The sequence below is a fragment of the Aegilops tauschii genome, chromosome 1 (genome assembly GCF_002575655.3).
Source record: "Aegilops tauschii subsp. strangulata cultivar AL8/78 chromosome 1, Aet v6.0, whole genome shotgun sequence".
Classification (NCBI taxonomy): Eukaryota; Viridiplantae; Streptophyta; class Magnoliopsida; order Poales; family Poaceae; genus Aegilops; species Aegilops tauschii.
The window spans coordinates 91763214-91790627 of record NC_053035.3 but is presented as its reverse complement, the minus strand read 5'-3'; positions in this window follow the sequence as shown (position 1 = coordinate 91790627).

Below are 27414 nucleotides of genomic sequence, written 5' to 3'. Positions count from 1 at the left end.
AAGGCATCCCCTCTTTCGTCTACTTCCATCGGTAACTTTACTTGGAGCTATATTTTTATTCACCACATGATATGTGTTTTGCTTGGAGCATCTTGTATTATTCGAGTCTTTGCTTTTTAGTTTACCACAAGCATATTTGCTGTACACACCTTTTGAGAGAGACAGGCATGATTCGGAATTTATTAGAATACTCTATGCGCTTCACTTATATCTTTTGAGCTATATAGTTTTTGTTCTAGTACTTCACTTATATCTTTTAGAGCACGGCGGTGGTTTTGTTTTATAGAAACTATTATTCTCTCATGCTTCACTTATATTATTTTGAGAGTCTTAAACAGCATGGTAATTTGCTTAAATTGGGAATTGATCCTAATATGTTAGGTATTGCTCAAAGGTGATTCTGCACTTTGATCAGCTGGAGGAAGTGAGACCTTTAACAAGGCTGGAATTCAATTTTCGGAAAATAGTGAAGTTCCACTATGAACAATTGTTGAAAATACATTATATTTATTGGAAACAGAGGTGCACTATTTGATATATTAAGGTTGGCGAGGAGAATTCCAAATTTTTTCATGCCATGGCCTCGGAGCGTATGAGGAGGAATTCAATGTCCAGTCTGAAGACCAATGCCATGCTTGATCCTGTGACTGATCACACTCAGATGGCGGGAATTCTTTGGGCTTCGTTCAAATCAAGGATGGGCCAGGCCCAAGGGATCAATATGGGCTCCGATTTGAACCATTTAATCCAGCCCATCCCGGGACTGGAGGAGCTATCCTTGCCGTTTTCTGATGAGGAAATCAACAAAGTTTTGAATGAATTACCGGTGGATCGGGCACCTGGCCCAGATAGATTTAATGGGATGTTTGTCAAGCGTTGTTGGCCTATAATTGAGAAGGATTTCTTGAGGATGATTCGGGATTTTTATGAGGGGAAGCTTTCGTTGGAAAACATTAATGGCTCCCTCATTACACTCATACCCAAGATCATTTCACCAGAAGGGCCTGATGATTTCCGGCCAATATCTCTCACCAACACTTGTCTAAAATTTCTAACAAAGTTGTTGGCCAACCGGTTGCAGAAGGTGATCCCACTAGTAAAAAAAGACACACTCGTGACATTTTGGGCCGAACGAAATTTTTCTCTCTCATACATATGACACTTTTATGACGATAATTGTGACAAAAACTGGTATCATCATAGATGTGGTGGGCTCCTACTTCTATGACAAAAAATCATGATAAAAAATGGGCTTTTCGTCCTGGGCGGGCCGGAGACGCAGCTGCATGACATTCTGTGGGCCGTCCATGACGGAAAAAACCGTGGTAGAAGCGAGGGCGAGGAAAATTTCGGGGAGTTCCCGGTTACGGTGGGAGGTCGGGGGCCGAGCGATGCGCGTTTCTCTCATACACGTACGCGCGTGTGTGCGAGGCGTTGGCTCTAACTGAACCCGAGCGAGGCGTTGGGCTCTAACTGAACCCGAGCGATTGCACTGCAGGCTACGCGTTACTGAACCCGAGCGATCGATGGCTGTTAACTGAACCCGATCGAGCGATTCCTTCGCTACTGCTGCTAACTGAAGCCGATCGATTGGATGAACAGTGAGTGTTGCGGGGGGGGGGGGGGTTGGATGAACAGTGAGCGGTGGTGTTGCCTCTGGATGAACAGGACCCCGTGGTGTGGAGGGCTGGATGAACAGTAGATGGTGGAGGGGTGCGCGTGGAGGGGTGGTTGAACAGGACCCCGTGGTGTGGAGGGCTGGATGAACAGTAGACGGTGGAGGGGTGCGCGTGGAGGGGTGGTTGAACAGGACCCCGTGGTGTGGAGGGCTGGATGAACAGTAGACGGTGGAGGGGTGCCCGTGGAGGGGTGGTTGAACAGTAGCCAGTGGAGTAGCGCGCGGTGGAGGCTAGAGGAGGTCGACGGTAGCCCGTGGAGGCTGGAGGAGGTCGACGGTGGAGATGAACAGTATCCCGTGGAGTCCCATTTTGCGGTACGCCACACCCCTCCCGATGAACAGGACCCCCGTTTCGACCGTAGGAGGTCCGTTTCGTCCGTTTTGCGGTACGCCACACCCCTCCCGATCAACAGGACCCCCGTTTCGACCGTAGGAGGTCCGTTTCGTCCGTTTTGCGGTACGCCACACCCCTCCCGATCAACAGGACCCCCGTTTCGACCGTAGGAGGTCCGTTTCCTCCGTTTTGCGGTACGCCACACCCCTCCCGATCAACAGGACCCCGTTCCGAAAGTAGGAGGTCCGTTTCCTCCGTTGTGCGGTACGCCAGGCCTCATTTCCATCGGCTGTTCCATCCAAGCCCTCCCGATGAACACGGCCACGCATTCCGTTCCGACCCAGCCGGTTGGCTCCCACGTGTTCCGTTGCCTCTCGATGAACACGACGCATTCCGTTGCCTCCCCATGAACACGAGCATTCCGTTGCCTCCCCATGAACACGACGCATTCCGTTGCCTCCCCATGAACACGACGATGATGCTATTTCTCCGTTCCGACCCAGGCATGTACATGAGCCCTGGCCGTACGTATGCGCGAGTAGGCGTTCGAGACCCTGCCCGTATGTACACATACGTGGCCGTATTTTCTTTCTTGCACCCTGGCCGCTGTACGTACGTGTACATGCTACGTGCGCGCCTCTACTACGACACGTACGCGCCTCTACTACGACACGTGCGCACCTCTACATCCACCAGTATATATGTACGCAAACGTTCGCGACCAGAATGACAACGCTACGTACGCTTCGACCAGGTGGGTCCCGACTGTCAGGCACTTCCTTGCCTGCGAAGATGTAGCTGGTGGGTCCCAGCAGTCAGGGGGGCGAATCGTTTTTTTGCCCGGACGCACTTCCTTGCGTGCGAACATGTAGCTGGTGGGTCCCAGCAGTCATGGGCAAACGTTTTTTTTCGCGAAATACGGTGGCCCGTCCGGTGGGTCCCCGCTGTCAGGTGGAGGAATAATTATTTTGCACGTAATAAGGAGGCACTTCCTTGCTGCGGCCGTGGACCCAGCTGTCAGCCTCTCCACGTACAGTCCATGTCCGATGGAAGCCGTTCCTTGACCACGCCGCGCCGAGAGCACCAGGGCGGTGGACGACGGCGAGGCCTAGGAAGGGGACGACGCAGAGCCGGGGAAGACGCGGCAGTGGATGCCCACGCGTAGAGGAGTACGAGGGTTCACTGGTTCGCTGCGGTGTGAGGCTGCCGTCGCCGCAGAATAACAGGGGGTGTGGGTGAGTAGAGGGATGGCCTGGCCAGCGGTGGGAGTAGTAGGAGGCGGTGAGGCCTCCGCCGCATCGCAGCCGGCCACGGGAGGCAGGAGCACGAGGCACGACCGGCGCTGGTTTGGGCGGCTGGAGCAAGAAGACCAGAGGTTGAAGAAGCACTACGGTCATTGGATGGACATCGTACGGTCACTGGAGCTAGAATCGTGCATATTGACTAAGTTGACAAAGCCCTCTGTCCCCGTCAACTTAGTAGGCCCACAAGTCAGCCTGCCACTATACTGGGTCCCAGCTAACAGGGGGAGTATTCATTTTTTTGTGCGTAATAAGGAGGCACTTCCTTGCGTGCGAAGATATAGTTGGTGGGTCCGAGCTGACAGCGGCGGTAACGTTTTTTTTCGCGAAATACAGAGGCCCTTTCGGTGGGTCCCTGATGTCAGGTGGAGGAATCATTCTTTTGCGCGTAATAAGGAGGCATTTCCTTGCGTGCGGCCGTGGACCCAGTTGTCGGCCTCTCCATGTACAGTCCACTTCAGATGCATGTCGGTCGTTGACCACGTTGACCAGGCCGCGCCGAGAGCACCAGGGCGGTGGACGACGGCGAGGCCTAGGAAGGGAACGACACGGAGGCAAGGAAGACTCGGCAGTTGTTTCCCACGCGGAGGGGAGTACGACTGTACGAGGGTTTACTGGTTCGTCTGCCATCGCCGGAGAATAACGGCAGGTGTGGGTGAGTAGAGGGATGGCTAGGCCAGCGATGGGAGTACGGTGGGGTGGTGAGGCCTGCGCGACAACAAAGCCAGCCGCGGGGAGGAGGGAGCAGGCAGTCCCGCCGGCGCTTGTTTGAGCGGCTGGAGCAGGAAGAGCAGAGATTGAAGAAGCACGATGGCCGTTGGATGGACATCCAACAGTCAGTGCTTGTGCGTCAACCTTTTTTTAGGAAAGCCTCAAATCTGTGGAAAACAGCATACAACCCATCTGCCATTATTTCTAATAATTTACAGCCCAGTTGCTAATTATTAAGGTTTTTTTGGAGCCCATATTCTTTTTGTTAGCATTACAGCCCATATTGTGGCCATGGTTAAAAAATTATATGAAATTTTGCATATTTCGGTGCGGTTCGAACTGTTTTTAATCCCAAAATTTCGACTCACATTCAAACTGATTTTAAAAATAAATGTATATCAATATAAAATCCAACAAATTCTCCACGCATAAAAATTAATGTAATTTAAAATCTCGAAATGAAAAAAAGATATTTGAAACTAATTGCCGGTTTGATGTGTTTTAAAAATGTACAGCCCATTTCTCATTACTGATGGGCCATTTTCTCGGCTAGCCAAATGAAAGCTCTCCTCGTCTTGAAAGATTTGCAGCCCAACAGGCCTGACAAAGCGACTTACTTGGCAAATCACAACAAAAACTGGGTTGTGGCCGTGGACCCAGCTGTCAGCCTCTCCACGTACAGTACTCTTCCGATGGAATGTCATTGACCACGTTGACCACGCCGCGCCGAGAGCACCAAGGAGGTGGACGACGGCGAGGCCTAGGAAGGGGACGACGCGGAGCCGGGGAAGACGCGGCAGTGGATGCCCACGCGGAGAGGAGTACGAGGGTTCACTGGTTCGGCTGCGGTGTGAGGCTGCCGTCGCCGCAGGGCCTGGCTAGCGGTGGGAGTAGTAGGGGGCGATGAGGCCTCAACGGCAGCACAGCCAGCCACTGGAGGCAGGAGCAGGAGGTCTCCCTGGCGCTAGTTTGGGCGGCTGGTGCAAGAAGAGCAGCGATTGAAGAAGCAGCAGGACCGTTCGATTCAAATCCAACGGTTAATGCTGCTAGAATCGTTTGTTGACTAAGTTGACAAGCCCTGCGTACGCGTCAACTTAGTAGGCCCACAGGTCAGCCTCCCAACCGGTGCGCCCTTATGTTGTGGGAGGAATCATTTTTTTCGCGTAATAAGGAGGCAGTTGATTGTGTGCGGCTAGGCCAGCGGAGGGAGTAGGGTGGGCCGGGTAAGCCTGTGCGGCATCACAGCGGGCCAAAAGAGGAGGGAGCAGGCAGTCCCGCCGGCGCTAGTTTAGGCGGCTGGAGCAGGAAGATCAGAGATTCAAGAAGCACGTCGGCCGTTGGATGGACATCCAACAGTCACTGCTGCTAGAATCGTGTGTTCACTAACAAAGCCTTGCGTAAACAAGTCAGCCTCGAAATCTGGGGCGTGTACAACCCATTTGCTATTATTTTTATAATTTTTACTCATTTTCTAATTCATATGGAATTTATTGCAGCCCGTTTTCCATTTTTAGAATTGCTGGCCATTTTCTGGTCAGTACCAGGGTCAAAAAATTAACTAAATATGTGGGAAATTTTGATTCGCAATTTTTTGCTGGGGAACGAAATATTCTTAATCCAAAAATTAATAGCCATACTAAAACAAATTTAAAAATAAATTAGTACTATGTCATGTTAAATCCAATGAAATACGTATAAGATATCAGTGAAGAACAAAAACAAAAAAAGAAACTTATATCCCATTTGCTATAAATTTTTTGGAATTTTCTACCCCTTTTGATATTACTTTTAACAGACATTGACCATACTCTTAAGCCAGGCCGGAATGCATCCCTCCTCGTCTTGAAAGATTTGCAGCCCAGTAATTCGGAGAAAACAAATAGGCCTAGCTTGGGTATTCTTCAAAAAGAAATACTGGGCTACCTATTTTCCCAAAGAACTGGTGCATGAGCATTTAGCTTTATTTATTTACTTATTTATGTTTAGGGGACCATGAGCATGTACCTGGGCCGGATTCATGCGAGAGCCTCCCTTCCAGTTAATTATGGGCTTCTCTATTGGGCCTTAATCAGTGGGCTGCATGTTATCAACAAGTGGAAAATGTGTTCCGTATGAAAAATAGTATGCGCTACGTACGGTACGGGGCACTAAAGGATCGAACCGTGCAACGACTTCCAAAACATTGTGTTTGTCGTTCTAACAACACATTTATTCAACCAACAGACGAAATATACTACTGATTGCACATTGAAAACAGCAGCAGCAGCAACCAGGGCTGGGGGCGCAACAGAAGCAGTAAGAAGGCCAGAAGAGTGAAGACGCATCTCTCTCTTCCAAACCAAACATCAGCCATCATTACAAAAGGGCTACCAAAAAAGAACAAGTGTATGCATCAAACTAAATAAAGATCCTACTACACCAAGTGTATGCATCTAACTAACTGGCTTAGTTAGACGTTACTATTTATTAAGCTGTGGAGATTGGCTGACGGCTTGAACCAGATGGGTGCCTGACGGGGGAAACTCCAGCCAGCAGGTCGAAGTCTGATACTTGCGACCCTCTCTCCTACTTTGGGCTGCAGAGCGTGGCGGCGCATATCAGGGTATGGTGCATGCAGAGACGCATGGTACGCTGTGTACACATAGTTTTGCCTGATGAACGAAACCGCGCTGCCATCATGATCCTTGCCGTCGGTTATCTCCTGGTTAATCGGATAATTCAGTCCGACAAACAGAGACTGTGTACCAAGGCTACTTACTAGCGTCCAGTCAAAAATTCCTGAAGGCCTAGAGAAGCTGGGATCCTGCTCAAAGACCTTGCAGTGACTATGATTGTATTCCGCGAAACAACATGTCCGGTACGTGCGAATGATCATCAATCTTTCGCCGTCGTCTGATCGAGCCAGGAACCACGTGCAACTGCCATGCCGCTTTCCTTTGAAAGGTTCTGGGATTAGGAAGGGTAGGGACACCAGGCGGCCTACAACATCATATCAAGTTGGAGTCAAATAAAAAAGGGCTCTTGATTTAGTCAATCTTAAGAACAGCATGTTATGAGCATGAATATTTTTCAGCAAATGTTGACAGTAATATAAGCAAGCCATCATGATATCATAGGAAAGTAACATACTGCTGTAACAGCCGTTTGTAGCGATGACTGGAGTAGGCCAGCAATACGTCCAGCCATAGAAGGAGTCGACAGCGTAAATGAAGCCCTTGTGTTCAATGGCATCAGAGAACCATGGAGGATGTATGATCCTGCGATGGACGTGCAGATTTATCCACTTACCGCAGTGACCTGTCAGATAGGCGAGACCGCGGTTGAAGAACACAATTAGCCTGAAGTCTTTATAATTCGCAGATCTTGTGGGCACTTGGCAGATTACAACCTTGAGCAAATCAAACTTGGTATCATGTTGGCTACTGTAAGATTCTGAGTATTCTGGGCTGCGGTGCCAAAGCAGTGCAGTGTTAATCGAAGGAAGGGGGATCAATCGCCGGGTGTAGACCTCCACGAGCATCCAGCTGCCGCGACCGTCGACGAGCACTATCCAAGACGTGTTCATGCCGACCCAGTACATACTGTTAATGTAGTTGAGGCTGACGGGGATCGGATCGCAGTCAAGGGGGTTGATGCTCGCCACCCTACGATCATTATGCTGCGTGACACGCCGTTTCTGAAGATCAGGCGGCATCAGCAAGCAAGGAGCTGGCTTAAAAAGCTCCGGCCTGAGGGCTTTGAGTAAACGGTACAGCCCCGATGAGCACGCGGCGAGCGGCATGGTACTGAGATTGTCCACACGCAAAACAAGGAGCTTGATTACCTCTGTGGGGAGCGAATTCCAGCCACTCTTTCGGCGGACGCTGCTCGGTTCTGCCATTGTTAGTGCTTGGGTTTCGGACGAGGGGGGAGGCGCCTTAGCGGGGATGGAAGATTGGACGAGATTATGTGCGGACAAAGATGGAGAAGCGAATATGTGCTGCGGGAAGTGGACAGGTGATGATGACTGCAGCACGCCGCTTGACTTACGAGACACATACCAGCAGCGTAGGGTCATGTCGATGCCAGACAACTTGCTTGAGTGATCACAGTACTGGTACTCCCTACAGTGTTATGCCCTAACTTGCTTGAGTAGAGTAGTAGAGTAGGACTCTGCTCTACTACTAGCACCGGAGGAGTAGTATATTCTAATCTAAAATAGTTACAAACTTCAATGCCCGAGCGTGGAACGACTACGAACCGTGCTCAAAGACCGTGTCTACGTGGTGTTTGGACATGGGCGACAACCTCAACGCCAACGGTGCTGCTCCCGTTGCACCGTATGTGTTTCTGTCCTTCCTGTTCGAAATTGTGGTAGAATTCATGTTTCTACTCTGTATCCTACTACTATGCTAGTCCACATGATTAGTTTCATCTCTGTTATAGCCGTCATGATTTATTTCGTGCTTATTCGGATTAAATCTCGTAGTAACTTGCTCATATATTCAACTGGCGCAACATCCCCTACAGCCACTCCCGTTTCATGGACGGCCTGGTCGATGCCTCCAAGGAGCCCTTCGTCCACTGCTATGAGTGCCCGATGCCGTTTTGTGGCTCGCCGACGGACATGGTGCATCACCTCACGGATGCGTGCAGTGGTCACTGCTGGCCCTTGGCGGAGAACATCAAGTACGAGACGTGCTACCCGTTCACCATGCCGGAGTCGCTGGAGGATCACCGCCGCCTGCTAGTCTTGGAGGAGGACGGCAACGTCTTCCTCTTGATCGTGGGCAGGAGTAATCCCATGTGTAAAAACTAATGATATCTTGAGAATTTTATCGGAAAATAGTATGTCGACCATTTCATCGAAAAAATGATATGTCGAGAAAGATGATAGAGGTGAGGAGGAGTGGGGCGTGGTGGTGACTGGTGGTCCGACTGGGCGGAGGCGGCATGGGGATGGACAGCGCCGGCAGCGGCCACCATGCCAGATTGTTCCAGAGACTTCCTTTTGTAATTGCTCAGCAATGAGGTTGTGGGAGATAAGGATGAATGAGGCAACGCCTTATCTGTAAATGTGGAGAGAGGAGCGGGTATCTTTTGTAAATTTGTCATAGTTTGCTTTCTATCCATCAGATATAGATCGGACAATCTATATTATAAGATGGCAGGCACACCATCATCACCAACTCGGTTTTTTCTCTACTCCTACTCCTATAAAAGACTCAGTTGGTGATGATGGTGTGTCTGCCATCCGCCATTTCTGACCATTAGATCTGCATCTAACGGTTGTGATGTAAGTTGTGGACTTTTGCAACAATTCCCACATCTCTGCTCCAGTTTACACAAAACCCCTTAGTATCTTGAAACCAACCACATTCCTCCCTTACTTCATCAAAACAGCCCAAAGAATATATTTGGAGTGAAACATAAGATTTTTTTAGTGATATGTATATCAAAAGTAAACTGTTTTCTTTCAAATTTGTGAATATGTATTATTTTACTTTGGATCTGTTGCAACAGACGGGCTCATAGTTATAAAGGTTTATCTCTTGCATTCTCCGCAACCAACACCTAGTGTACTGGTCCGGGCCGGATGCTCGCAGCCCGATGACCTGAGTTCGAATTCTGTCCTAAACTTTAGCTTTTTATATTTTTTAATATATACTACTTCTTTTGCTACTTATTTTTTTAATATATACTACATCAAGCTGACTTGGACTCTGCTGATCTGGGACCTTCCCGCCGATGTGGAAATGGAAGACGCATGGTATTATTTAACCCCCAACAATGTGCACGGGGACTCCAAGGAGGTTCACCTGGACATCTGCATTATCAAGTTAAATGTTGATCATTAGTCTTCGCTCAATGTAATCCGCTGTCTAAGCATGTGGAGACTTCCATGCATGATCTTGCTCTATTGGAGTATCGCGCATGAATAAAAGTGTATCCATTTATGGTTTAGTCTAGAATCTTCCATGTATGAATTTTTACTACAGTACCGGTGAAAGACTTATGATGAACCATTTCTTACATATCCTCTGCCCCCTTCCAAGTCATCCTGATTTAATCCCTCCGTCTAGGTGTATAAGGGCATTGTTAATTCTTAAATAGTATAGCCAACTGTTGACTATAAGAAAGTGCCATGTCATCTGTAGCCAACATGTATACCAATGGATACTCAAAAACTAATTCTTGAAGATCATTTCTTGCAAAGCACAATAAGAGTTATTTCTTCACAAGTTTTGGATGCAGGTTGAACAGTTGAACGCTTTTGTTTGCAAAAGATACTTTTTTTATCTATTTCACCCGGATGTTTGTGAGCTCTAGAGATGAAATAATATCCGAACAAACCTATCGATACCCGTTACACATGAGATAACCCCCACATCCTTTGTCAAAATAAACAACTCCCCGATCAATGCATTTCACTCTTCCGTGCAACGCACGGGCACCTTACTATAGATTAGTACGACCAAAAATTGAACTAACATTATATATAGTACGATAAATGATGATGCATGTCACCTAAAATTATATCATTGAAAACTATGTTCAAATACGAATCCAACGATATTGTTTTTGTTGACATGCACTAACATTTTGTCAGTTAAATCTTCAGTCAAATTCAATGGGGGATAAACCACGACCGATGTAGTACTAGTGTAGAGGGCGGCGCTGCACGGGTGTCTCGCCCTGCTCGTGGCGCGGCAGTAAAGCCGTCATATCACAAAACCCAACCACTCCCAGTAATAAGTGGCCTGGTAAAATAAACGGACAAGCAACCATCACATCCCTCCGTCTTTTTTGCATTTCATCTCTCTGCATTTACTTTCTCCGGTTCATCTCGCACACTCGATCCCTAGCTACTACTCCTAGTATCCCTAGCTACTACTCCTAGGGCCAGTTCTTTTGGCGGCTTCCCAAGCTTTTCCCATAAGACTAGTCACAGTGGAGAGTAACATTAAGGCGCCTCACTCATTTATTTGGGCTTCTAAACTACTACTAGTAGTACCATTTCTTTCCAAAGCTTCTCAAGGCTGGGGGGCTCGGCGGGCGGCGCGGCGTTCTCCTCGTAGCGGGGAGCCGACGCGTCCTCTGGCGCGCGTGCTGGCGAGATTGGGAACGCCGACGCGTCCACCTCGATGTGTCGCGGCGAGGAGCGGAACGCCGACGCGTCCTCCTCGACTAGTGGCGGCGAGGAACGGAACGACGACGCATCGCGTAGCAGCGAGGAGCGGAACACTGACGCGTCCTCCTCGACTAGTGGCGGCGAGGAACGGAACGGCGACGCGTGACCGTCCGCGCGGCGTAGCGAGGGGCTCCTAGGGCTTGGGAGGGGCGATGCCATGGTGGTCGACATGAGAGGGAGGGGGAGGAGATAGCGATGAACATGAACGTGAGGGGGAGGAGATAGCGATGTCGTGGGAGGCGCAGTATTTATAGCGAGCAATGGCACACCTACGTAAGATATGGACTGAGCTGCACTGACTTAACTGCAGGTCCAGTTGCGTCACTGACATGTGGGCCAGACCCCTGTGGGCCCAGATGTCAGTGACCCAATGCACGTGCAGTTAAGTAATAGCTACGTGGGCATATTTGTTGGAGTAAATTACGGGGGAGCGAAGGGGTGGAAATATTGCTGGTCACAACGGATTGGACGAGCGTGGGGGGGGGGAGAGTCATGCATGCAGATTTTTTCACACAGGGTGGAGTGGTGGGACCGCCAGAGGGAGAAGGTGAATTTGGCAGGCATATTGTTTCCACACATGGAGAGGAAAAGATTTGGAGACGAACGGGCTTCCTGCAGGTATGGGGAACGGTGCATAATAAGTCATCTTGCATGCCGGGCTAGGTATAGCGTGGAGGAAGCGGAGCTTAGGGCTTGCATTGCCGGTCTCTACATAGGTATTTCTCTTCATAATCCTGTAATTTTAGAGACTGATTGCGCTTTTGTGGTAGCGTCTCTTGCATCGGGGGACTATGACAGGTCTGCTATGCGTGACCTGAAGATGAAAGCGTTGAGCATCTCGAAGTTGATCAACAATCTTTAATTGTCAAAGATTAGCCGTTCGGCCAATAAGGTGGCACACTTAATCGCTAAGTATAGCTTTGACAATAGATTAGATGGTATTCTTGTAAATAATGTACCTCCCTGTGTGGTGAATATTGTATCGAATGAGTGTACTGGTGTGGCTGGTTAATTAATATAAGGTGGTGTTCAAAAAAAGTATAAATTTGGTCAAACACTTTGCAAACGGTTGACGGGAGTAAAAAGGACCAGAGGGAGTATCATGCATGCGGAGTAGGCAAAAAAAATTGCTTGTCTAAAAAAAAGGCAAAAAAAATTGCTCATTTATAGCCGGTCGAAGTCTCAAAGGGCGCGACCGCGCGAGGGAGGCGAAGGTCGTGGGAGGCGCGACGTTTGACGGAATTAAGTGAAGTTACATCCACGCGCCGGCATGGCATGCGAACAGGCAGAAGCTATACCGTCAGGCCTACGATATGGGTCTAGTAGACATGACATCTAGTGGGTCCCGCATAGTTCTCGAGAACTCTTTGGGGGCTTGCAGCCGTTTATCCACCGGGCAAGCCAGCAACCCCACGCCGTTCGCACGCCCTACTCGTCCCCGTCTTCTACCTTGCAACAGTTCGCTCCCAGTTGTCCCGTCCTTTCACATTAGTTCGCTCCCAGTTTTTTTTGCGAGGTACAATAGTTCAACTTCTCCTAACCCTCCTCCAAAATCCATGGCCTCCCAAATCTCCATGGTCGCCGCTGAGTACCAGGTTAGAGCCATCACCGGTGATCAGTTCATCGTCATCTACACACGTGGATCCGAGACGGTGAAAGCATGGCTTGCTCGCTTCCTACGCATGTTCAACAGTTCAACGGATGAGTGGGTCGCTGGGCTAGATGTTGAGTACACCACAGTCCTGGGACGAGAGAAGGATCTAAAGGACGAAGAGAGGAAGAAGCCCGCTGTGATCCAGGTTTGCATACATAACATTTGCTTGGTCTACCACATATGCCATGCCGACGTTGAGTGCCAGGATTTTAAGAACTTCCTCAAGGACAAAAGAGTGAAATTCGTTACTGTAGGCTTTAAGAACGACAGGGATGTCCTGCGTCGGATAGGTCTCATTGTAGGCTAGCCCTTCGATCTCCAGAAGGCAAGCCTGGTGTCCTCCTCTCAACCTTCAATGCTGACCCTGGCAGCAGCCATGATTGATCCTTCGTACGCTAAACTGAAGAAACCTCATCATGAGTTTCATCATGCATGGGAGTCGAAGACATTAGATGAAGATCACATCCTGTACGCAGCAATGGATGCCTACCTTTGTTTAAATATCTACAAGGGTTGGATGAAGAAGCAGAGCCCAGTGTCCGGTTCAAGCAAAGAAGCATCGGCGAAGAGGAAGAGGAAGAGGGACGAGGACGAAGTCGAGGACGTGGACTCGGACTCCGAGTAGGTGGCAGTGCCGTCGCTCATGCTGGTTCTACTGCAGTGTCAAGCGGACTAGTTGCTTAGTTTATTTTAAAGGGTGTGTTGTGCTGAGGCCCCAGCAGAACTATGTTTATGTTCTTTCTCGTTATTTGAACTCTTTAGTACGTACAGTAGTACTAGTACTATGTCTTACTACTGTTCTTCTTGCAGTTGGTACAACTGCTCGTATCTTCGTGTTCCTACTGTACTTAATACGTTCGTACTAGTAGTATAATTTGGGTCAGTCGATTTGTGAAAGAAGTTCGACGGAGCAAAGGAACAAGACGGCAGAAGAGGTGGAAGAAGCCCTTCTAGCCATCCATGTTGCATCAAACGGCTCACATGAGTCGACTGACCCAAATTGCTCCTTCAGATTGCAGGATCCACGTGGCATTCAAGGTCTCGAAGGTAGATTCCGCGTCCGCACCTGGTTTGCGGGCTCGACGCGCGCGCGACCGGCTTCCGCCGCGACAGCCACCATGCACGCCTCCTCCGCGTGGGCGGAGACGACAATGACACGCTAGTTCCTCCTCGCTGGCGTGCTGGAGCACGCGCTCGTCCTCCTCTTCATACGCTGCGTGCATAGATGCGGCTCCACCAGCTGCTCGCGTGCTTGGCAGCACGGCGGCATCGCGAGGAGGGACTGCAAACAACGTGAGCGGGCGAGCCTTCGGCTTCATGGCACAGGGATGGCGGCGACACGGCGGTGATGGGCGAGAAATTGTTGGCCGGAGCAGGCGGGCGCCGGCATGCGCAACGGCGGCGGCGGCATATTGATGAGTGTGCGTGTGGGAGCTTACTTTAGTTTTATATATAAGGTTGGTCAAACTTAAAAGAAAACCGTACTAGTACACGTAAACATTAGACTTAGGCAGCGCTTTTATTAGTTAGTACCACAGTCATGATACGGAATCCTGTGCAAGCGCGTGAACCGCGGCCGCGCGGTCGATCGAATGGTGCGTCACCGTGTCGCGCTCGAAGGACATCCACCGAACCTTTTTGTGTGTGTGAAAACAATCCTCGAATATTACTCAACTTTTTTTCCTATGAAAGTTCTTGACGCTGCAATATTTCCATATATTTGAATTTAGCTCCAGTTCGTGTTTATTTGGATTTGGACGTTTTAGGTGCGCCCTAGTTTTTTAATACTGATTTTGTGTGTGTGACTGAGAGAGAACGTGTGTATGTGTCCATATGTGTGTTGTGGCGGAAGGGCAATGTGGAGACGGTGTGCGTGTGATACAGACATAGAGAGGTGTGAATGTGCAAATGATCATGCATGAGTGAGACATAGACAGATGCCGATACATTGTGTATACATGAGAGAACGGTCTTCTAGTTTACTTGTGTGTGTGTGTGTGTGTGAGAGAGAGAGAGGGAGAGAGAGAGAGAGACCGAGAGAGGAGCATCCGTAACACAAAAACCATCTCTCTCGATTCGTCCGTCCCTCGCATGGTCGCATGCAACACATGCATCAACGCGCACATTTTGACACCCTCACCCGGCCCCTGCCCACCTCAAGGCCCGCACAATCTCTTCGTGAATACCCATTTCTCTCCTTAGGTTTGTTTTCTCTCAATATCTGACACACACACACACACACAGAGACACACACAGCACAACACACACACACACACACTCCCCCGAGCACACAATTCATCCCCATCCAAGGTTATACGACGACCACTCTCGCTTGTGCTTTTTTGCACCCCAACATGCACAACACCTCAATCTTCAAAGAGGGCATCGAGCAGATCAAAGACGGCGACCACACCGCGCTAGAGAATGCAGGGTCATTTGGAAGCAGGGTGATGTGACGACGGCTGACTGACTCCTCCCCCACCCTCTCTCTCTCTCTCTCTTGCACAAAATTACCAATCCCTCTCCCCCCCCGCACAAAATTGTCAATCCCTCAACCCACGAGATCCTTCCCCTCTCGTCCATGTTTTTCCAGCTCTCTCATCAAACATGCTGTCTCTTCTCCTTCCACGTATACAGAATCCAGATGCACACACATCTCATGTATATTACATGTATCCATCTTTCTCACAGACCTAACTTCTTCCTCTCTCTTTCTCTCTCTATCTCTCTCTCTCTCTCTGTCTCGTTAGGGTTGTCTCCTACTCTCTCGTCCACATACATACAATCTTTCCCGCCCTATCTGCTCCATCTTCAAAAGCTCTCTCTGCATGTTTCATTCACACATTGGGATATGTCAAAATGTTGCTTCTATAATGGCTGATGTAGAGTTATGGTTGTTTTTGTTGCATCCTACAAAGTAATAACTATGAAATGCATTTAGATTCTCATTTGACTGGGATTATGTGAGTTTGAGCATGTTGTGAAGTACTATAGACCTTGTATACATCTTGGGATTCGATAATGATTGTAACTATTGAATTGTATAGACCATTACATTCGAAGTCAATAGCCTAATATATTTATTTCACAATTTCAACAAATGATTAGTTCACTACAAACTAAGAAAACAAATGTGTACTCCCTCTGTTTTTATTTAAGTCCGCGTATTAGCATTGGTCAAAGTCAAGTTTTGTAAACTCTCAGACAGCTTATAACAAAAAATATTAACATATACAATAACAAATAAATACCATTAGATTCATTATTGAATGCACTTTCACATCATACATATTTGTTATGGTAAATGTTTATATTTTTCTATAAACTTGGTCAAACTTTAGGAAGTTTGACTTCGGTCAAACCTAATATGCAGAGTTTACTACTACTACTCGCTAGTTGCTTAGCCGAATCACTCAACACGCCACACGGGGAGTCCAGTGTCACAAAATTTTGAGGTCGGCGGGAAAATCTCCCGCGACCCTGATTCGAGCAGTGGGAAGTTACCATCATAGCCTTCGGAACAGGCCTATGGATGACGCTTGGTAGGGGGCTGTTTTTGTAACTTCAGGTTCACCCTACCCAGCCAACCCCACCCCGGCACCCAGAGTAGTACACCTGAATACTCCCCATTTTCTATCCCCACAGCAAAATAGACTTCTCCACGGCACCGCAGCCTTCGTGCTCCTCCCCTTTACATCGGCGCACTTGTCCACCGCAGCGCATCTGCCTCATCGACGACCTCGTACGCCGCACTGGAGCCGGTCCACCGTCGTCGTCGTACACGAAGCCTCTTCCCCGGCATCGTCTTCCACGGTCTCGGATCTGCTTCCCGGAAGCCGACGCCAAGCACAGAAGTACCACCGTCGTGGACAATGAACTGACTCCCGTTGCCGACCATGACTCACAAAGGCCGCCACGACCATCGTTCTCCTCCTCGATTGGTAATGTGTGTATTGAATCACTTAGCAGTACATGTGCAGTTCCAATTTTGTTCATACCTACCCTTCAAATTTCCTGGGTGCTATTGTTCCCATAAAAGTAATTGGTTATAGCCTCCATTGTCCAACAGAATATCAGCTTGTAATTGTGCGTCACTCCTGTATCGCGCTGTGCTTGGGTAGGTTTTTCATCTGCAACCAGTAGTGTGGCAAAAGATGGAAAGGTTTTTAGAACTAGCAAGATGCCCATGCGTTGCACGCATCAAGATGCATTTGTATGAGTAGTTTATCTTGTGGGAGAAAAGGATGAACGAGGGAAGGCCTTATTTGCAAATCTGAAGAGGGGTATGGGTATCTTTTTGTAAAATTCCCATTTGTTTCCTTCCTATCTGTCAGATATAAATCAGACGGCCTATATTGCAAGAAAAAAAAGTATAGAGAAAAAAAGTAGACAGTAAAGGAAGTAGAGATAAATATTAAATATTAAATATAAAATAAATATAACAGTAGAGAAGAGAGTAGAGATAGCAGAGACGTCGGGAAAGGGTCTCGCGCGCGCGGGAAAAAGCGGCCGGGCGTGCGCTAGTTTTGGCGCGCGGCGTCTGGCGCGCTTTATAAAATTCAACGCCCTCCCACCGCTCTGTGCCTTGCCACCGCTCTCTCCCCGCTCTGTGCCTCGCCACCGCTCTCTCCCCGCTCTTTTTCGCCTCGCCGCCGCCACGCCACCATGCCGCCGCGTCGCCGGGAAACTTGGGGATACCGCGGCGTCCGCGCGCGCCCCTCCAGCGGCTTCTCCGCCGAGATCCGGTTCCGCGGGATGCGCCTCGGCCTCGGCAATTTCGACACCGCCAACGAGGCCGCCCGCGCGTACGACGCGGCGGTGTGGCGCCTCCGGTGGCCTCATAGAACATTGAACTTCCCCAACGTGCCGACGCGGGAGCGGGCGCAGGAGCTCGCGCCTCTGCCGCGGCTTAGCACCGACGAGGATCATCGCGACAACCGGAGGCGGGAGCACCGTGTCGGCATCGCCGAGATGGACGAGGAAGCCATGGCGCCAACACTTCCCGCAGGACATCATCAAAGAGCGCGAGTTCTACGCGCAAAGGAGGGCGGAGAGGGATAAGAGGAGGGCGGAGCTAGCCGCCTATCGCGAGGACAAGCGTAGGCGAAAAGCGGACGCTCAATTCAACATGAGGCTAGGAGCAGCGTCGCCCTGGGAATCCGACGACGATTGGTATCTTCAGGCCTACAGTCAGACGTCGGAGGAGGACATCACCGAGGAGGAGTCGGACGACAAGGAGTAGTTGAATTATCTTTTTTTATCTATCTATGCTGAGAACTATCCTCTACTCTCTAGTATCTACTTCTCGATCTCGGCACTGTAAACGCTTTTTTAAAGCGCCGCATGTTGTGATTCTGTTGGAGATGCTCTAACATGGCAGACGAGGCTTTAATGTTGCCCACAAGATGCACGAGTATTACTAGTAGTATATTTTTCTTGCCATGTTGAGATTTTAAAACCACGAGTGCGAACATGCAGAGGAGCAATGAAGACCAAACACGGGATATTCGGGACATCTTCAAGGAGCGTGGCAAGTTAAAGAGGAGCTGCACCGAACCTGTAAAACGAGCTTTGGTAAGTAACACCCTTTCAATTACTTTCGTGTAGCCTCATGTTCTTCGATGTGTATATGTTGTAGTTTCTGTTTCTCTTAAGCGTGGTGTTCTTCGATGTGTAATAAGAAGAGTCTTAATCGTCCTAATGCTTTCGTTTTTAGCTTGATGTAGGAAGTGGGTGTTCTCACCTTGTAGTCTGTTTTTTTCCTTTTGAATTCACTTCTCCGAGTTCTGTTTATCTGGCTTCTACTAAATGGATATAGGTTGCTCTGAGTATTGATCTAAAAAAGAAGTAACTTCATGTCAAGATGCAGTTCCTGCGAGGAGGGAAGTATGGTCAACCTCGAGATCATGTTTCCAAAATGAGGCTGGATTACACACAAGGTGCCAGTTCCCTAATGATGCTGGATTAGACACAAGGTGCAAATTCCCAGATGATGCTGGATTACACACAAGCCAGGTGGAGTCGTCAGCTGTTCGTGTCCTCGTGGCATTAGTAAAGGCTGAAAGAAAGCGTGCAACAGCCCTTGAGAATGTAGCTGAGTTCCTGAAGAAGCAAAAAGAGCAATCAGATGCTCTCTTCACCCAAGCCAAAGAAGAGATGGAAGAAGCCAGAAATAAGCTAGCAGAGGCAGAGCAGGCTAGGCGTCTCCTGCTATCTAAAACTGTTGTCAATACAAAATTTCCTTCATAATAGCTAGGTTCAAATGTTTATCCAGTCAGCATGCCTGTTGTGATGTCCGTGCATCTACTGATGTGGTACAAAATGTTTTTTTCGGGTCATGTAATAACAGCAATTACTTTCCAAACAATAACGGACGAAGCATTGGACATGGTATAGTTCATGTGCAAGCCCGACATTCCAAGTTCAACTTCCACATCAAACTCATGTTTACAGATATCTGCACATTCATACATAATGTCCACAACCATGATTCACTTCAAAGCCAAAAAAATGTGAGGAGAGTTATAAATAAAGGAAATCCTCTACTAGTTCCTGCTACCAATGCGAACACAACAAGTCAAGACCATGCGTAAATTAATTATATTTTAGTCATTTTTTGTGTTCTAAAATGCCTGCCGGCTCGCGGAAGGACGTGTTGCCGGCACACGCGCGGATTCAATGAAGGCAGGCGGGGCAGTCTTAAGCTGGTTGCACGCGGCGAGGAGGCGTGCTCAGCCGGGCCTGCAGCGAGTGCGGCCCTCTTGGCCGGCGCGCCGGTTCAATGCCTGCGCTATGAGAGGTCGCGTCCGTGTCAGAGCAATCACTCCCTCCAGTCCTTTTTTGTTTGGGTATAACAAAATCTTGTTTTCCATTCACATTTTACAAGTAAAATTCATGGACAAACTTTGACCCAAAGTACGATGGGGACTAGTAAACCAGAATGGAGGTAGTAGTTTTTTTAATCAAACAAGGGTTTCCCCTTCCGATTTTCATTACTGAAAACCAGCATCTAAATCTAAACCATAGTATTTGCCCTAGAACTACGAGGTTCAACATCTCGCAACATAAACCCATACAACCTCCATCGCAAAAAAAAACCATACAACCATACTCCAAGGAGGTACGTAGTACTATGAATTCCATTTTCGCTCCATACCAATCGTTCTAAAAACTACTTACTACTTATAACGCGCCATTGAAAATCGGAACTCTTAACCCCGCTAAAAAACGATATTTTAAACGTGGCTACTCGATCTGTGGCAACTGGCGAGCCACCGCGCTCCAAGTCGTTCACCTGTGGTCCCGACCATCAACTCCTACGAATCAAATTATCACGCGAGCTGACTATTCCTACAAAGGTGCTCCACCATGTACCCGGTACCCGCGAATGCAGCAATCGTGCACCTAGGGTTTTAGGGTTTATTTGTTAACGTCGCCTTTACGTAACACTCATGTGTGCGAGACAGCGAGAGGCCGACTGCGTGCGTGCGCCTCTTCTCTTCGTATATGTACTCCACCGTTTGTCTGGTGTCCAAAAAATTATAATAACTACTAGCAATGTGCCAATGCGTTGCCACACGATCAAAGTAGATTAATACATATTCACCGATTTGATAGGAAAAAAAGTCTAGTTTTGAAATACGTATATCACTAAAAATATGTTATGTTTCACTCAAAATATATTCCTTTGGCGGTTTTGATGAGATAAGGGAGGAATGTTGTTGGTTTCAAGATTCGAGAAGTGGTATATGTCTAATTTCTACTCTTACTAGCAAGATGCCCGTGCGTTGCACGGAACATCAAGATCTTGTGGGAGAAAAGGATGAACGAGGGAAGGCCTTATCTGCAAATGTGGTGAAGAGTGTGGGTAAATTGCCATATTTTCCTTCCTATCCGTCAGATATAAATCGGACGACCTACATTGCAGGATGGCAGGCCCACCATCATCACCAACTCTATTTTTATCCCTACTCTTATAAAAAACATTGTCGGTGATGATCGTGTGCCTGCCATCCTGCAATATAGGCCGTTCGATCTATATCTAACAGATAGGAAGGAAACTATGGCAATTTTGCAAAAAGATACCCACACCCCTCTCCACATTTGCAAATAAGGCCTTCCCTTGTTCATCCTTTTCCCCCACAAGATAAACTACTCATACAAATGCATCTTGATGTTCCGTGCAACGCATGGGCATCTTGCTAGTTGTTGCAAAAAGCCCATGTGTGTGTGAGAGAGAGGGAGAGTGGAGGAGGACGGAGTGCATGTGTGACAAAGACACAAGGAGTGTGTGTGCGATAGGTATCAGCTTAAAATGAGGCGATAGTGTGTGTGTGCATGATCAAGAGGGCGTGTCTCAAGAAGGGAAGAAAAATCTACATAGATACAAGGAGCGGGATAGAGACATGTATGCGATGGTGGAAGCACGAGTGTGCGGGTGTATAAACCTATCTAGAGGCTAGCTAGTCGATAAATGTTCATGAGAGAAATACGAGTCGGGGTGCGAAAGCGAGAGTTTTATGTGTGTGAGAGAGAGACGGTAGTCAGGAAGGGGAGTGGAAGCAGGAGTTGTGTGTGTGTGTCTGTGTGAGAGAGAGAGGAGACGGTAGTCGGGGTTGTCTGATCGGTAAACAAATGAATAATGTCAGTCTGGGATGGAGAGGAAAAGGAGACCGCAACAAATGTTGTGTCTACAGGAGAGAGAGAGAGAGAGAGAGTAATTTTAGTGGTATGAGTCATATGTAGAGACATATAGGGTGTGTGAGAGAATCCCATAGAGAGAAAGACAAAGTGAAAGACGAGTGGAGACTGTGTGTGTGGCGGTGAAAAAGAAAGCTTAGGTACCGAGTGATACCAGAGAACAGTAGAGACGTGAGAGATAATGAAAACCGTGTAATGTATAATGATAGGGAGAGTGTGACACTTCTCAAGGGAGACGTCGAGAGACCATGTTTGCGAGGATAGGAGAAACATGAAGTGAGCGTGCGGGTGAGCTGGAGAAAAGAGAGTGATAGCTACCTGAAGGAGCATGCATGCGAGAGAGATGGGCGTGAAAGGAGTGAACAAAAAAGGGATTCAAATATTTGAATTCGAGATGATGATACATGTAATCCATACTCGAACCAAAATTGATCTATCAAACATGCATACTCATATGAATTCACGCACATCTATGTTATTTAATATGTAGATATTACTGATCCATACATTTTAGTAGAACATAATTTGGTTAAATTTTTTCAAATTCAACCTTAACATTTTGAGATCGTTGTATTTGTAAATCATATTATACATATAAAGGAGCAGAATTCTTTGTTGTGCTTTTGAAAGTATATATAAAAAAATGATGTATATATAATGTAATTCCAATTGAAAATGGATCCCTCCCGAAAAATATATATAATACAAACGGGATTCGAATTGAGTTGGCACGGTAAACGTGCACTCTGCAAAATTTGAACGAAGCGGGGAAAGTCGCAGTAACCGCCCGAAACCAAAATCTGCGAGATGGAAATCACTATTGCCTATCCCTGCCACGCAAAGCCTATCTGCTGGATTTCTATAGGTTTCGATATGGGTAGGTTTGTAATTTCACCCAAACGTGACGTAACCGCCTCTCACCCGGATTCATACACGGTGGGCGCCAAAACACAGTGTGTCCTCGGCCGAAATCGACTCCCTCCCCGATTCATATTCATACACGGTGGGCACCAAAAACAAACTCTCGCCGGCAAATATTCGGTGTATGCGAGATTACCGTCCTATCCCCAACCGACTAATGTTGCTGTGATGTAGTAGAAATTTGAAACGGGGGCTAAGTTTGTAAATTTCCTCGCATTTGAGACAAGCGCGCCCTGAATACATGGTTCCGCCCTTCCTCTCTATCTCCCTTTTCCCCATTCGTACTCCGTGGGCGCCAAAACACCCTCTCCACCCCACCCTCCTCCGCCCGCCGCCGTCCGCCACCCCATCCACCGCCGTCCTCCTCCACCATGCCGGAGCTGATACCCCGACGCCGCCGTCCATTACAAGAGATCGACCTCTCACATCCACGGCTTCGGACCGGGATCCTTGCATCCCGTCCTCTCGCTTCATCCCCGCCGCCGTCCACCTTGCCGGCGCCGCTCCTACGACCGTCTCGTCCACCGCGCCCCGCCGCCACCGTCTACCCTCCTAGATCTGCTTCCACGCCGCCGACAGCCATCGCTACCGCAGCACCGTCAAATTCTCAGCAGATGCGTACACGGCGCCGCACCAGAGGCGGTACTCTTTCGTATCTGCTCAACTTATTTATCGCAGCAAGAAAATAGATCGCCACTGCTTTACTCTGATTTCTTGTCTTGGTTGCGAAGTTGCCTTTGTCCGGTTTGCACCTTCAGATCCGCCATGGCACGCTCAACACTATACTCCCAATGCTTATGGTTTTCCCCTTTTATATTCCACACTAGTTAAATCACAGTAGACTAAATTTCAAAATTGGGTCAGTCGATTTTTCAGAGCTCGCCGAAGTTCGCCGGTGCGATCGAAGGGGCTCGGGTGGTTGTGGGGCCTCGCCGAACGAAGAAAACTCGACGCGGGTGGGGGTTGGGGCGGGGGTGGGGGTGGGGGTGGCGGAGGAACACAGGCGGTGCGAGCCGGTGGTTCGGCCGGCGGCCCGTGCGGTGTTCTGTATGGGAAGAATCAGAGACGAGGAAGAAGAAGGGTTAGGAGACGTAGGATCTTCATCCAACCGCCTGAAATGGTCGAGAGACAGCTGGGAGTTGCATTCTTAATGCACTCTGGTTCATCATGTGTGGGCACTGCGCAACCAACATTTTATTATCCAAAATTTGCTTGCTCTTCTTTACCATGTTCCTCTTCCGTTCTTCTTTAATATGTACTCTCTCCGTTCCTAAATACAAGTCTTTGTATAGATTCCACCATGGACTATATATGGAGTAAAATGAGTGAATCTACACTCTAAAATGTATCTGGATACATCTGTATGTGATCCATAGTGGAAATCTCTACTAAGACTTATATTTTGGAACGGAGGGAGTATGATAGTAGTATAGTATGTTCCTTGTACTGAAGATGAGCAGGGACATTTGCAGTGTAGAGGTCTATACGGTCGGTTGTGATGGACACTTTGAGCCTCTTTGATTCGTAGGATCTTGTAAATATAGGAATAGGATTTGTAGTGGCCTGCCCACTTGAATCCTATAAGAGTAGCAAGGAAATGCAGGGAGCTGTTTCGCCTTTGAGAGTTACACTGATATTAACAGTACCGCACCTTCACTTGAAGAGAGCTGGTATCCGAAGCCTTTCTAGCCGTACCGGCAATACTAGCACATATATTCCAGCAAGTTCCACTTTGCTGATTTTACTCTGATGCTTAAGGTTTTCCCGTTATATCTACACTATGATCTGTGTAGCTGCTTTGTGTCGCACTAGCAGCAGTCCACTCTTGAAGCTAAACACTGCAATGACTTACAAAATTGGCACCAAGGCATTGAGTGCCATTCTGGATGCAATGAAACTCATACGCTCCCCACCTGTTGATTCTTGTTCAGAATATGATCCTAATGACTATTCTAACCTCGAGGAGTCAAAGGCAGATGGCCTGTCCTGTTCACCCATCAAGGTGCCTGTTCTAATTTGGCAATGTTTTATTGATTGCGGGTATCTTGCATATGTTGTCTTGCATTTCTTCTACTTTGTTGCACCGCCATCTGCTTAGTTTACTCATCATATATGTCAAGATGCCATGCCCATCCATTATCATACATATTCCATCTGTCATCATACCATGTTTTCCCACTCAAATGCTGTTCTTATGCATCAGACATCAAAAAGGAAGAGGGTGATTGCCGAACCTGAAGGAGCACCAGCAAAGTCCTTGAAAAACGTGGTGCCGGAGAAATCAGACAAAACCCCACTTATATTGGCTGTACAACCAGTGACACAAAACGTAGGACCGACTCCAGCAGACTGTACCCATACTTCACTGGTCACACCACTAGCCCCACCACACAGGACCTGCACTCTAGCAAAAGGTATACCGATTTCATTTGCCATAGCACCAGCTGTACCACAGAAAAATCCCACTCCAGCAAAAAGTAGAGCAAGTCCACCGGCCGAAGACCTATCCCAACCGCAGAGACGGCCAATTCCTGCAGATTGGAACCCCATTCCATTTATTCCCAGTTTAAAAGACAATGCTTTCAATGTTGTTAGGGACTACGTGCATATATTCCCATCATGGGAAGATTATTGTGAAGACAAACACCATTTTCACATCTTCCCGTCCCACTTACGTGTAAGTGCTATTATTCATGGTTATTATTTTCCTGTTTTCTGCTGATTGAACACATCAATGATTTACATTACATTGTTGTAACTAGGCGAGGGTCAATCTGGATAGTCATGACGAGCAAAGCTTGCTTGTGCTTTTCAAGGAAGCATTGCAGCAGTATCGGTGTTACCTGAGGAGAATCACACTTTGATGGCAAGTCTATAAACGAATTTCCGGTGAAGTCTCCTGTGCTAAATTTAGAAGACATTGAATGGAAAAACCTTGTTATGCACTGGTCTCATTCCCAGTATGAGGTACTATCTATAAAATCACATGACAATTTGAACTTCTACTTTTCCGCATGTGCCTTACGGATCTTTTTTGCAGGAAATCTGCTCGAAGAAGAATTCCGGTTTGACAAGAACGACAGGATATCGCAAATATGCTGCCCGCTGCTTTGCTCTTGTTAGTACCTGTTGTCCTATATCACTGTACTTGCATACATACCTGGTTCATTATGTGACAGCAGTATGCATGATAGCTTGCTTATCAGTTGTTCGCTCCAAATTATCTGATCTGTATGAATGGTTACATTAGTGTAGAATATATCCAATGCCAATGTTTTTTTAGCTCTGCATTGTTCTTGTAAGTACATGCTGTCCTTTATCAGTGTACTTATAATGACAGGTAGTTGTTCATGTACCATCACTCTACAGCTTATTTTCCTTTGCCCTCCATTTTCTACACATCAGATCTATATTTACTCTTACCATAAGGTTGGTACTGAAGAAGTTTAGCTGTGCATTGCTCTTGGCTATACCTTTTGCTTGTATCGCTGCACTTACATTTATAGCTACTTGGTTATGTAGCATCACTCTTCATCTTATCTTAAATATTCTCCATTTTTTGTATATTATCACATCTATATTTACTCTTAACAAAATGTAGAATAAAGGCAATGCTTTTGAAGAAGATTCTGTGGTAAAGTTCTTGAATTGCCCCCCATCAGCATGGACAAGGCCTTTATAGAGCCTATCTTCACCAATAATGTAAGTTTGTCCATCTCAAGCCTTCAAACTTTGTTGTATATATTTGGTTAGGCATGACTGCAACAGCTGTTTATTTTTGGTGTTTGCATCAAATTGCTTGTTTAAAGTTTATTATGTAGTTCATAAACAAAAGTTTGTCCTTTCTCAATTTAAGTTTTCAGTTGAACAACCAAGTTCCTTCTTCATACCATGTAAATTAAACTATACAGAGCAAGTGATCTTCTTTTGCACTGCATGTATGCTTCTGTTCTTCATCCGTAATCCAGTGGTGTGGTGAACCTACCCACTACAGCACAATGTCATATTCTGCAATGTCTTAACTATGAACAATGTCATATCATTATACTATTATTTAAACCGTCTCTTTATTTGCCAATCTGAAATGGTATAAATTGACAGCACACTAACCATTGATACTTATGAGTTCTTGATCTGTAATCCAGTGGTGTCGTGAAGCTGCCAACTCCTTCACAATGTCATTTCCTGCCATGTCTTGACCTGAACAATACCATATTGTGTTAATGCAATTTTAAACTATGTCACTTTATTCGTCAGTAAGAAATGTGATGAATTGTCAGCACTGATACTTTTATGTGCAAAACCTATCAGCTGTCTGCTTGTTTATCTTTCAGAGTGAGGAAGATATAAGTGTTGAACAAGCGCAGTCTCATCATCTTGCTCAGCTGCTTGCGCTGCAGCTCCCCAGTAGGGCTAACCTTTCTTGAACTCTATTGAAGTGCTGTAGGTTTTGTATATTATTTTGTTAGCGTGTTTATTTGCACTGGTGGCGATCTTTGATGCCCAGTGTATGTAATCTGCTGTCTGCTTGTGCTTTATTATCATAGTGGCGAACTTTGATGCCCAGTGGATGTAATATGCCGTAATTTCTTTATTGTATAGTCTAGGTTTTTTCTTATTCACGATGCTGCAGTTATTTTACTGTATATATATCCTGTCTTCGCAGTAAATCGGCCAAACCGTAAAATTACGGTACATAATCGGGCCGTCATGCAATCGCGATGTAGGTTGGGCCTGAAACGTGCCGAACAGCTCACGGGCCGGCAGCAGCCCGAAATGAACCCCGACCAATGATTGTGCGAATCAAATCACGGGCTTTTAACAGGCCAAAATTGTCTCGGTCCTTGTTTGGCCCAATCAGATATCGGCTGCGAGCAGGCCGGATGCAAACCGGGCCGTAGTTAGGCCCAACTATATGACGGGCTTTTAACAGGCCGAAATTAA